Source organism: Rousettus aegyptiacus, unplaced genomic scaffold (assembly GCF_014176215.1).
Source record: "Rousettus aegyptiacus isolate mRouAeg1 unplaced genomic scaffold, mRouAeg1.p scaffold_m13_p_6, whole genome shotgun sequence".
Lineage (NCBI taxonomy): Eukaryota > Metazoa > Chordata > Mammalia > Chiroptera > Pteropodidae > Rousettus > Rousettus aegyptiacus.
Genome location: NW_023416309.1, coordinates 57,242,578 through 57,252,363, shown reverse-complemented (window position 1 = coordinate 57,252,363; position 9,786 = coordinate 57,242,578). Strand labels below are relative to the sequence as shown.

Genomic DNA, 9,786 nt, shown 5'->3' with positions numbered 1-9,786 from the left:
AGACGCTGCCAGGGCCCGGCGGGAGCCTCTGGCCGGCTCCCCGGTCACCTTGGGCCACTGCGGCGCCCGGCCCAGCAGCCTGGCCCTTCCTGACGCCCCGGGGGAGAGCACCCTCTCCGGAGACACTGGGAGACCCCAGCCCTCACGAGGAGTCTCCCTGGGAATGAGAGGGAGGTTTGGGGGACCACGCAGGCGACCTCTGTCTCCTCCCTGCCCCCCGCGCTGCCTACACAGTCCCCTCTCCAGGGACCCCCTTCGTTTACAAATCTGCGGAACACTTTAAAAACTCAGCCTCCAGGTTCTCCCCTGACGCCTTTCCCCCTCTGGCTGGCCTGCAGCGAGGCGGGACCTCCACCCTCTGTGCACGCTGTGACCCCCCCCCCCCCCCCCGCTGTCTCACGCACACGGGACGACCCAACAGTGCGATGCAGAGCAGCCTCCGGGGTCACATGCTGGCCGCAGGGCTCCCTGCTCCACACCCCTGGGCAGGGGTGTCAGCCTGGAGCCAACCAGGAGGAAACCGCATGGTAGCTTGAAAGTTGCATGCGTATAACTATTACCCATAACAGAGGATGGGAGTCACGGGGACGGGCTAGTGAGAAGCAAAGGTGGGGCTAGCAGGCAGGAGGAGCGTGTCCACCCCTGGGCCGAGAGCCAGACACGTGGGAGGGGGCGTGGTCGTAGCTCAGCAGGTGACGGAAGTTCCCTGGGGGCCACGCCCATGGACTCTGTTGAAAACGCATCCTCTGGGACTTGCCGGAAACCTGCGCTGGAGGCTCACACAGGGCACTGGCTTTTGGAGGCCCTCTGCTACTGTGCCACCCGAGGGGGTGCTGAGCAAAGCGCCCCGCCCCGGTCCGGGGAGTGACAAGCCTCCCCTCCGGTGGCATCTCTCCAGCTCCCTGCCGACAGTTGACAGCTCGACAGCTCGGCACTGCACCAGCCGGCAGAGAACCCACTTAAAGGGCCAGGGCTGCTTTCGCAGAGCCCGCGGAAGGGGCGAATCCGGAGGTGAGAGGCAATAAAACCCACAACTGGCGCAGCGAGTTACATGACCTCGCCCCTGTTTCCTCGTCTACAACAGGGAGACGATCATGGTGCCTCCTTCACACGGGGGTTGCGGGCCCAGAGTGAGTCGCTGTGAGCTGAGTGCTTCGACGCGGGCCTGGCCCAAAGCAAACAGCCTGCCGCCTGCCAGAATTTGTAGACGAAGTGGCGAGATGAGCCAAAAAGACCCTTGAATTCGTGGGTGATAATTGGTCATAGAAACGAGATGCTTTGCAAACTTGTTTTGTTTCCTCTCAAGCTCTGCTCTTAACAATTTCAACAGCTCCGCTGAGCTTACCGTTAATTCTGGCGTTATTGAACTTGCCGAGCCTCTTCCAGAATGTTACGCTGAATTTCTATTCACATTTTTAAACGGTTTTTTGATTAAAAAAAAAAAAACATTTTTAATCAAATTGATGATATTCAGAAAATGTTTTCTTAGGTGAAAATCCTGTCACACCTTTTTCTTGTTTTTCTTTAATATCTTCAGAGTTTCCAAAGCTTTTCCCTAAACTAAGTTAACCAACAAGTTAAATCCAGGGCCCAGCAATTTCTAGACTATTCCGTGACACTTCCCAAGAGGGAGATTTATATCCGCGAATATCTGAATATCTCAAAATGCCTGGTTGGAGCCAACTTTCAAAAACGCCCGTGAAGAGTTTACGCCCTTTGCAAACCTGATACCGTGTCTTAACGTTTAAAGACTGAATAAAAGTCAACTTGAGATTAAATACTACCAAACAATGTTTTATTTCTTCTTTTGATTTTTTAAAATTTCACCGACCCCCCCACCCTGTTCCCTTGGCACCTCTCAGCTCGTTTTCTCCGTATGTGTCTGTTTCTGTTTTCTCTGTTCATTTTTTTTTTTTTTTAGATTCTGCCTTTAAGTGAAATCACGTGGTATCTGTCGATGTCCGAACTTGTTCGCCGAGCATCCTAGCATGATGCCTTCTAGGTCCATCTGTGTTGATGCAAATGGCAAGGTCTCATGCTTTTTTGTGGCTGAGTAATATTCCACCACATACACCACGTCTATTTCATTCATTCGCCTCTCAGTGGACCCCTAGGTCGCTTCCACATCTTCGCTGTTGTAAGTCATGCCGCAGTGAACACAGGAGCGCAACGTATCTTTCCCAAGCCGTGTTTCTGTTGTCTGTGGATAAATGCCCAGCAGTGGCCTTGGTGGGCCGTGTGGCAGCTCTGTTTTTAATTTTCTGAGGGATCTCCACGTCGTTTTCCATAGCGGCCGCAGTGATGTACAAGCCCATGCGTTCCCTTTCACATCCTCACCAGCACTCAGCCCTTGTTAATTCTTTGACGAAGGCCCAAATAATGTATTTCTGAGGACAGGTAACAGGTCGCAGGGGAGGAGAACCGATACCCGGCTCAGCTGGTCCCTCAGCAGCCAGCTCAGGACCAGGCTGCGAATTAAAGTTTCGATTTCTGCTAAACTGATCTTTTTTCCTTATTGCTGCTGTAGTTGTTCGTTTTTTAATGCCGATAAGTGAATTTCAGGTAGCCAGCCTTTCTTTTCTGTTATACTGAGGTCATAACAGAAACACGATAATGTTATAATAAATATGGAAATAAAGGCTTGAATCTTAATAGTCATCCCTTATAGTTAGTTCTTTCAGGAATTGATTAAACCCATTTACTGGATTCTCTCAATAAAATCAGACTTCAAGATTTCGAAACTCTAAGAATGTGCCGTTATGATTTCGATAATCCAGTTCTGTTCCGGAGGTGATTTCTTTGTACCTGCCCGTGCTGGGGCTCCGGCACGGCCCACCCTTCAGCTCTTCAGTGGGAGGGAGAGGTCTGCAGCTGATGTTCGCGAGCGCAGACCGAGCAGCGTTTGGAATAATTTGAAAAGCTGACAGCACCAGGCGGTCTCCATGGCTTTGTGTCGAGAAATTCCTATTTTGGTTATTTGACCTCTCTGCCAGCTGGTAATGGAGTAATGGAAAAACAATTGTCTTGGGTTTTTTTTTTTTTTTTCACCAATGTCTTTTGCCAACCAAACTTCCTGGAAGCTGTGTGCGCCCCAAGCAAGTCAGCAAATGCTCGCCCGGATAAAAAGAAGCTCTTTGAATGAACTGTTTGTGAAACAAGCAGTTGTTGAACAGCGGTCGAAAATCCTGTTCCTTACGAAGTTCTCCCATTTCAACACGTGCTGGTGTAAAAATGGAAAGCCTCGGACCCGGCTGTGCCAGCCCGCCAACTGTCTGCAGATGAGGCAGGTCAGACGCACAACGACAGGACAAGGAAGGTGTGGGGTGCGGCCACCCAACGGGACGGCGTCGGGCAGTGGGGACGTGAGACTTCTGGGTGGAAGGCGGTAGAAACATGATCCCGCGGCATGAGTGTGTGGGCGTGCACCTTAAAAGCAAAGGAAATGATCTGCGAGGTGACTAACAACGTGAGTCTCTAAGCAGATGGCCAGGCGCACACTGCAGACGTCCCTGTGTCCAGTACTTTCATCGATACTTGGTAATTGACCACGGGTGTCTAGTAAATAGAAACCTCTTGGAATCGGCTGTCACTGAGCTGAGCCAGCCCGCCCCGAGGACTGAAGCGCTGTGGAGTCCAGGCCAGCCTTGTCCCGTCTGTCCCAGGCTGGCAAGCCGACTCCCCACTTACTGGGGGAGCGGGCCGTCAGGAAACTCGGGGGGGGGGGGCGGTGAGGGGGTGGTTCCCGGCCCCCCCGCCTTCCTCCTCACAGTCAGGCTGCTCCTCCGGGAGTGGCGGGCTTCACGCAAATGTTTTCTCCACCTGGAACGAAGCAACAGGCCTTGGCGAGCCTGGCCCAGCACTCAGGGCTTCTCTGAAGTCCCGTCGGCTGCCTCCGCGCAGATCCGGAGACCCCAGAGACCGTCTGACTGGTTGTCTGGGGCGTGTGGAGCGGGGAGGCGTTGAAATCCTTCTGCTTTTTCTTGCTACTCTGAGAAGTTTTTGACACGCACACTCTGGGCGCTGCCGTTCCCGGCCAGGCTGCAGCCAGAAACAGAAATGTGGCTTCAGGCGGCGGCCTTTCCGTCAGATCTTAGGGCGTCGGGCACTCGAAGGGGGATGTGGGAGGGAGAGCTTTTCCTTGCCTGCAGGACCTGCAGAAATGCTGGGTTACGCTTATCAAAGCTTAAAAGGGGAGAGAAAGAGGTTGAGCTTCTAACCTGCAGCTGAGAAAAAAAATGAGGAATGTGTATCTTTTTCCCGAAGCAGCACCAAGAGCGAAAGGCGCGGGGGGAAGTGGCCCGAGGGCGACTTCCGGAGTGTTCTCCCTGTGTTCAAATACCTCTGCTGTCCCCGTGTGCCCAGGCGGGGTCAGCAGCTGTGACCGACATCAGGGGAAGGCGACGACAACCGTCTCCCGTGTTTGCTGCACGCGACGCGAAACTCCCTGTCGTCAAAGCCACGAGGCTGCCGGCCTCACTCGCCCGCCGATGTCAGTGAGAGGGAAGTCATAAATCTCCCAGCTGCTGCCGATGCGTAAAGAAACACGCCCACACTTCGCTGTACCCACTGCGGTTCCTCGCGACTGACGTTGTCACACGGATACCGAAGGAGTCAGGGGTGACCGGCCACTTGACGGCTTCGCGTGGCCAAACACGATTTTAACACGAAAAGCTGCTGAGTGCATGGGCAGAATTTGTGTTTGCTTTTGTTTAAAAATATACCCGAAGGCTGGTTAAGCCAGGTTTAATCATTATATGCTGACATAATTATAATTCCAAGTCTTGCTCTCTCAGCTGAGGCGTTTGTTAAAACAAAATGACAAAATAATTCAGGATATTTTTCTAGGTTTTTGGCAGCCTTGTGACATTTTATTCGCGAGGCTAAGCCTACATCTCCACAATGGACAGCAGATCTTTTGGCGTGGATTAGATGGGGTGCGTGGACGTAAATATATCTAGATGGCGAAACTGATTCTGATCGGTGAAATACATTTTTGTTGAAGCCTTCGCTTCAGGTTGGGTTGTTTCGACCTTAAGTCTCAGTTAGCATTTGAACAAGATCCCCAAACCTTTCGGCCCCCAACACATGAAGTGGTTTCTGGTGGAAAGCGCGCGCTTTCCGAAGAGGAAAGAGCAGAAAACACCTGAACCAGGACCTGGGTCGAACGTTTCTAAAAGTAACAGCTCAGGATTTTTTTTTTTTTTTTTGAGTGCTAACTACATGCTACACACACTGGAGAAGAAAATTTTCCTCTGTTCATCTTAGGTTCTGAGCCAGGGCTGTGTAACGAAAGACAGATTACCAAAACCAGGCAAACAGAAGTGTATTAGCAGGTATGTTTCATATACTCATGGGGGAAATTTCGGGGTGACTAAAGCAGTCTCAGATCTACTTTGGGTAGCAATGGATCGTATTGGACTGGATGCTGGCGACCCCCACAAATTCGCCCGTTGGAGTCCTAACCCCCGTAAGGCTCTGCCCGGAGAGAGCACCCCTGAGAAGGTGATGATTCTGACGGAGGGCCCGAGATAGAGCCCTGACCCTGCGGGATTAACGCCCTTCTGAGAAGCAACTCCTGAGAGCGAGCATCCTGTCCTCAAGTGCACGAGGAAGAGGCCGCATGAGCTCACGAGAAGATGGCAGCCACCTACAAGCCAAGAGAAGAGACCGCAGGGGGAGCCCTGCCTGCCAGCGCCCTGGGCTGACGGCTCAGCCTCCGGAACCGTGAGAATGAAGTTCTGCTGTGTAACTGCCCCCGTGTGCGGTTAGGACAGCCGGGGCTGAGCAAGACAGGACCCTGGCTGTCCTCTGCCGCCGCTCTGTCCCCTGCACACTCGACTGTCGTCTGCTACCCAAGTCCACCGCATGGGACTCTCTGAGCTGGAACCTGCCGTCCCTCCTCACGGACTGGGCTCTGCCCTCGTGTTCACAAACACGGCATACCCCCCACGGCCTGCTGTGGCTCTCCCAGACCCCTGGTCTTTGTCTCTGCTCTGCAGCCTTGGCCGCCAGGACACCTTGTTCTCACCAGTGTATCTCTCTGGCAAGTTCACCAGCCAGTACCATGAGCATCCTGTGCGCCCCACGGAAGGGCCTGGAAACCCACCGGAGAAGCAGTCAAGGCCCTTTGTCTGCCTAACGCGGAGGCCGTGCATGTCTCCTGTCGGTCACATCCTGGGTTCTCTCTGCCCCGGCACACAGGTCACATCGTAGAGCGCTTGATACGTTAGTGAAACTCAAGGAACTTAGAAAATTACCCCCTCCTCCCCCACGAGGCTTGGCTTTCAAGACACTTGTCTCATGAGAGACGTCAAGAGAATGGGCGTTAAGACTCAAAGCTGCTCTGAGGTGTCTCTTATTTTCTGAGTTATTCCCTTCCTTTCCTACAGCTAATGAGCAGGTAGGTGTTCCCAACACTTTTACAAACCGTGCCTGTTTCACATTCATTATCCTCAGAGTCATCCGAGGAAGTTGGAGCTCGGTGGACTCTGGACCGGCCTCCTTTGAACAGAAGCCGGAGGATCGGTGTGTGAGTGTGTGTGTTCGTTTCGGAGGGATAGTTTCTAAAGTCAGATCAGAATGGAATATTATATCAAAAGCACTCTTCGAAATCCCTGAGGCGCCGTCTCGCAGCCAGGTTAACTAACCCCTCTCGACGCAGCAAGGACGGGGGGGGCAGCGTTCCCCCGGCTCCGGAACAGGCCGGTGACGCATCGGATGAAGAAGTCGGCGTGCTCACAGGAAGCAATGCACGCACACGAGAACCGTCCTTTCGGATGCTAGAATCGCGCTCCGCACAGGGGCATGGCCACACTTCGCGACCGTCGATGCCATCCGCTCCATGGGGCAGAGGCTCGGAGCGGGAAGATCGGTGTCACCGATGGCTCGCGGGCGAAGCCTCCTCGTCTGCCCGGCACCACCCTCTGAACGAAGAGAAGCGTGCGCGCCCCATGGAGCGATCTCCGTTTCACTCGAGGAATCGGAGTGAGTGGGAGGGTGGCCGTCACTCGCCCGGGTCATCCCGTGTTGGGGGGCTGGCACTGAGGGCTGAACCACACCCCGTCCATCAGGACCCCCAAGCTGCACGGATGTGCATGTGTCTGGGAATTGGGGGTCCTGGCATACTTTCGGACCGCACTAAAATTTAAAATAAAATCTACCAGTACAGAAGAGACTTTGGCTCCGGGGAGAGAAACTGTTCCTTGACCCTCTGAGGGCCCCTGGCCTGGCCTGCAAATCAAACCGACAAAGATGCGTGAACGGGAGCACAGCGGACAAATGCGTTTAAGTTTCCCGTGCCCGGGGAGGCTGCGTCCGCAGGGGAACACGTGAAGTGATGGTTAGCTAACCCTGAGCGTTTCTACGAGGGGTGGAAAGCCACGGGAAACCCGGCAGGATGGAGGGCCCGAGGTCAGGCCGGCGAGCGGGGGCATTAGCAGAAGTCCTGCCGACCGGGGCCCTCCCCGCGCCCTTCTTCTGTCTCCTGAGATGAAGACGCCCCTTCCCTCCGGGTGAGCACGGGGCGGGCCTCTCGCGGAGGGTCCCCCCAGCTTCAGGGAGGAGGTGGAGGTCGGAGGTCGGAGAGTCCTTCCCGCAGCTGCTGTCGCTCCAATGCCTTCAGCTGAAAGCGGCCGAGGTGCCGTGGTTTGGGGCGCTGTGTTCTGAACCCCATCAGACTGAAATTGTGGAATAGGTCGCCCCCGGCTTGAGGGGCATAACAGAAACGGTTGGCTTTGGAAACGTGTGTGCTGAGCAATGAACGCTCAGGTCCTTCTGAACGGGGAAGAATTAAGTAGGTTTATCGCGACGTGGCGGTCACGGAGCCATGTGAATTTTCAGCTGGACCGGAGCAGGGGGTTATGCCTTGGCCCGTGCCTCCCCTCCAGCAGCGGGCAGGGAGGCCCGGGACCCGTGGGGCCCAGGTCGTCGTCCTCGCCTCAACGTCGCCGGCCGTCGAGACTCAGCTCGTTCACCGCATCCGGACCCCGCCGGCTGTTCCCCGCCAGCTGTTCCCCGCTGCACCCCCTCACCCCCCCGCATCTCACTCCATCTGGGAAAACAAACGCTGCACCAGCTCTCGCCTCACGGTCAACAGTAACGAGGAAAGTCAATGTTCGAAATTCCTTTTCCGAAGTCATTTTCAAATCCCGCACGGAAATTGCCATTGACGCGCGTCACGTTCTGAGAGGTGAGAAAGGCTTCCTGCGTCTGCAGGTGGATCAGCGTATTCTGCGCCCCGGCTCCATCCTTCACGGCCCAGGCGTCGGCACTGCCGGTGCTCAGAGCGCGAATGGAGCGCCTGGCGGGTGAGACAAGGGGCCGCCCCGCCAGCAGCCACCTCGGCCGGTGGTGGACACGGACTTCTGAATTCCCAGCCTTCCGGGTTATGTCAACAAAGGAACTTTCTTCTCAGTACAAATAACGGTAAAGCGTCACCAAACTGTCACACAAACAGAGGAGATTCCAGGTTTATAGCTTTTTCTTCCTTCCGTAGGATATATGCATATCCCTAAACACGTGTACTAGTAATAACCCATTAATATTAACCTCATCTAAAAATGCATCACTAGCAATATAATCTGTGCGATACACACATTGTTTTTCTCCAGACTCTTCAGTTAGAAAACCCAAGCTCCCTTTTTCTTGATGTTGGTGAAGAAAGACAATTCTACAAAAACTGATTTCTAATGGCCAAGAGAATTTGTAATCTCGTAGTCAAGGCGTCAACACAGAATCAATGATTCTTCAAAAAGAGAAAGATTTCAAGCCGGAGATCATTTTCCAAGGTCAAGAAGGCACAGGAGACCGTGGATGCGGCATGTCCTTCAAAGTGCACTATGTGGGTCTCCTGTTTTGTTTTTGTTTGTTTGTTTTGTTTTTTTGTGGGTACTTTCTAAAGTGGGATCTGAAGTCCTGGGACATAAAGACCGCACACACGACGTCATTGTCCCCGAAGTGCTTGAAGACCCTGTCAAAAGGGTTGCGGTAGCAGCCCCCTCACTGCCTCGAACTCGTGGGCGCCACATTTCACTCTGAAGCGAGGCCCTGCACGTCACAGGCGAGCTCTACGTTATCAGCTCCGTGTGAATCTTCAGAAACTGTTAACATTAGAAAGGACACATCATAAACCATGTCTCTGAAGGGAAAGAGGAAGACACTGACTTCCGTCTTCGTTTGCTCCTGTCGTGGGACTCGCAGGCTCTGGACAAAGCTCATCCCCACCGCCTCTGAGGCCGCCATCCCGGGCAGGGTGGCCCCTACATGGAGCTTGAAGTCAATTAGCCAGACCCTCCAAGAGTCACTAGGGGACCGTTCAAGACGTTGCTTCTTGAATTCTCATTTGCAGCCTTGCAAATAGTAGTCAAAAGTCGTCAGACCATAAAGAGTTTTCATTACCCTTCGTTTGAGGCCGCGGCAAATTCTTACTGAGTGGGGGCCTCCTTGGGGTGCCGTGCCAGGTCCCGGGTGGGTGGAGCGAGAGGGGAGGCCGTGCCAAAAACCAAAGCGACCGGGAGAAAATATATAGGTGAGTAACGTGAAAGCATTTTAAAGGCAAAACTATTCTAATGAAAGCATTTTCATAACTGTTGAGCTGTAGAGAGAAAACACTGATAGAGTTGATCACACAAAAAGGGGTCGAAAGACACTCGGCAATGACGCAAACAGTGTCTGCGGCCGCGCCACCCCGCACAAGCCCGGTCCCGTCTGGTCTCGGAAGCTAAGCAGGGGTGGGCCTGGTTAGTACTTGGATGGGAGGCCACCCGGGAAGAGCGGGTGCTGTAGACG

The 9,786-nt window shown here is 53.9% G+C and overlaps 1 pseudogene; it reads left to right on the top strand.

Annotated features, from left to right (window-relative positions):
• Positions 1–9,667: 9,667 nt before the first annotated feature.
• On the top strand, positions 9,668–9,786 carry LOC118604792 (annotated as a pseudogene).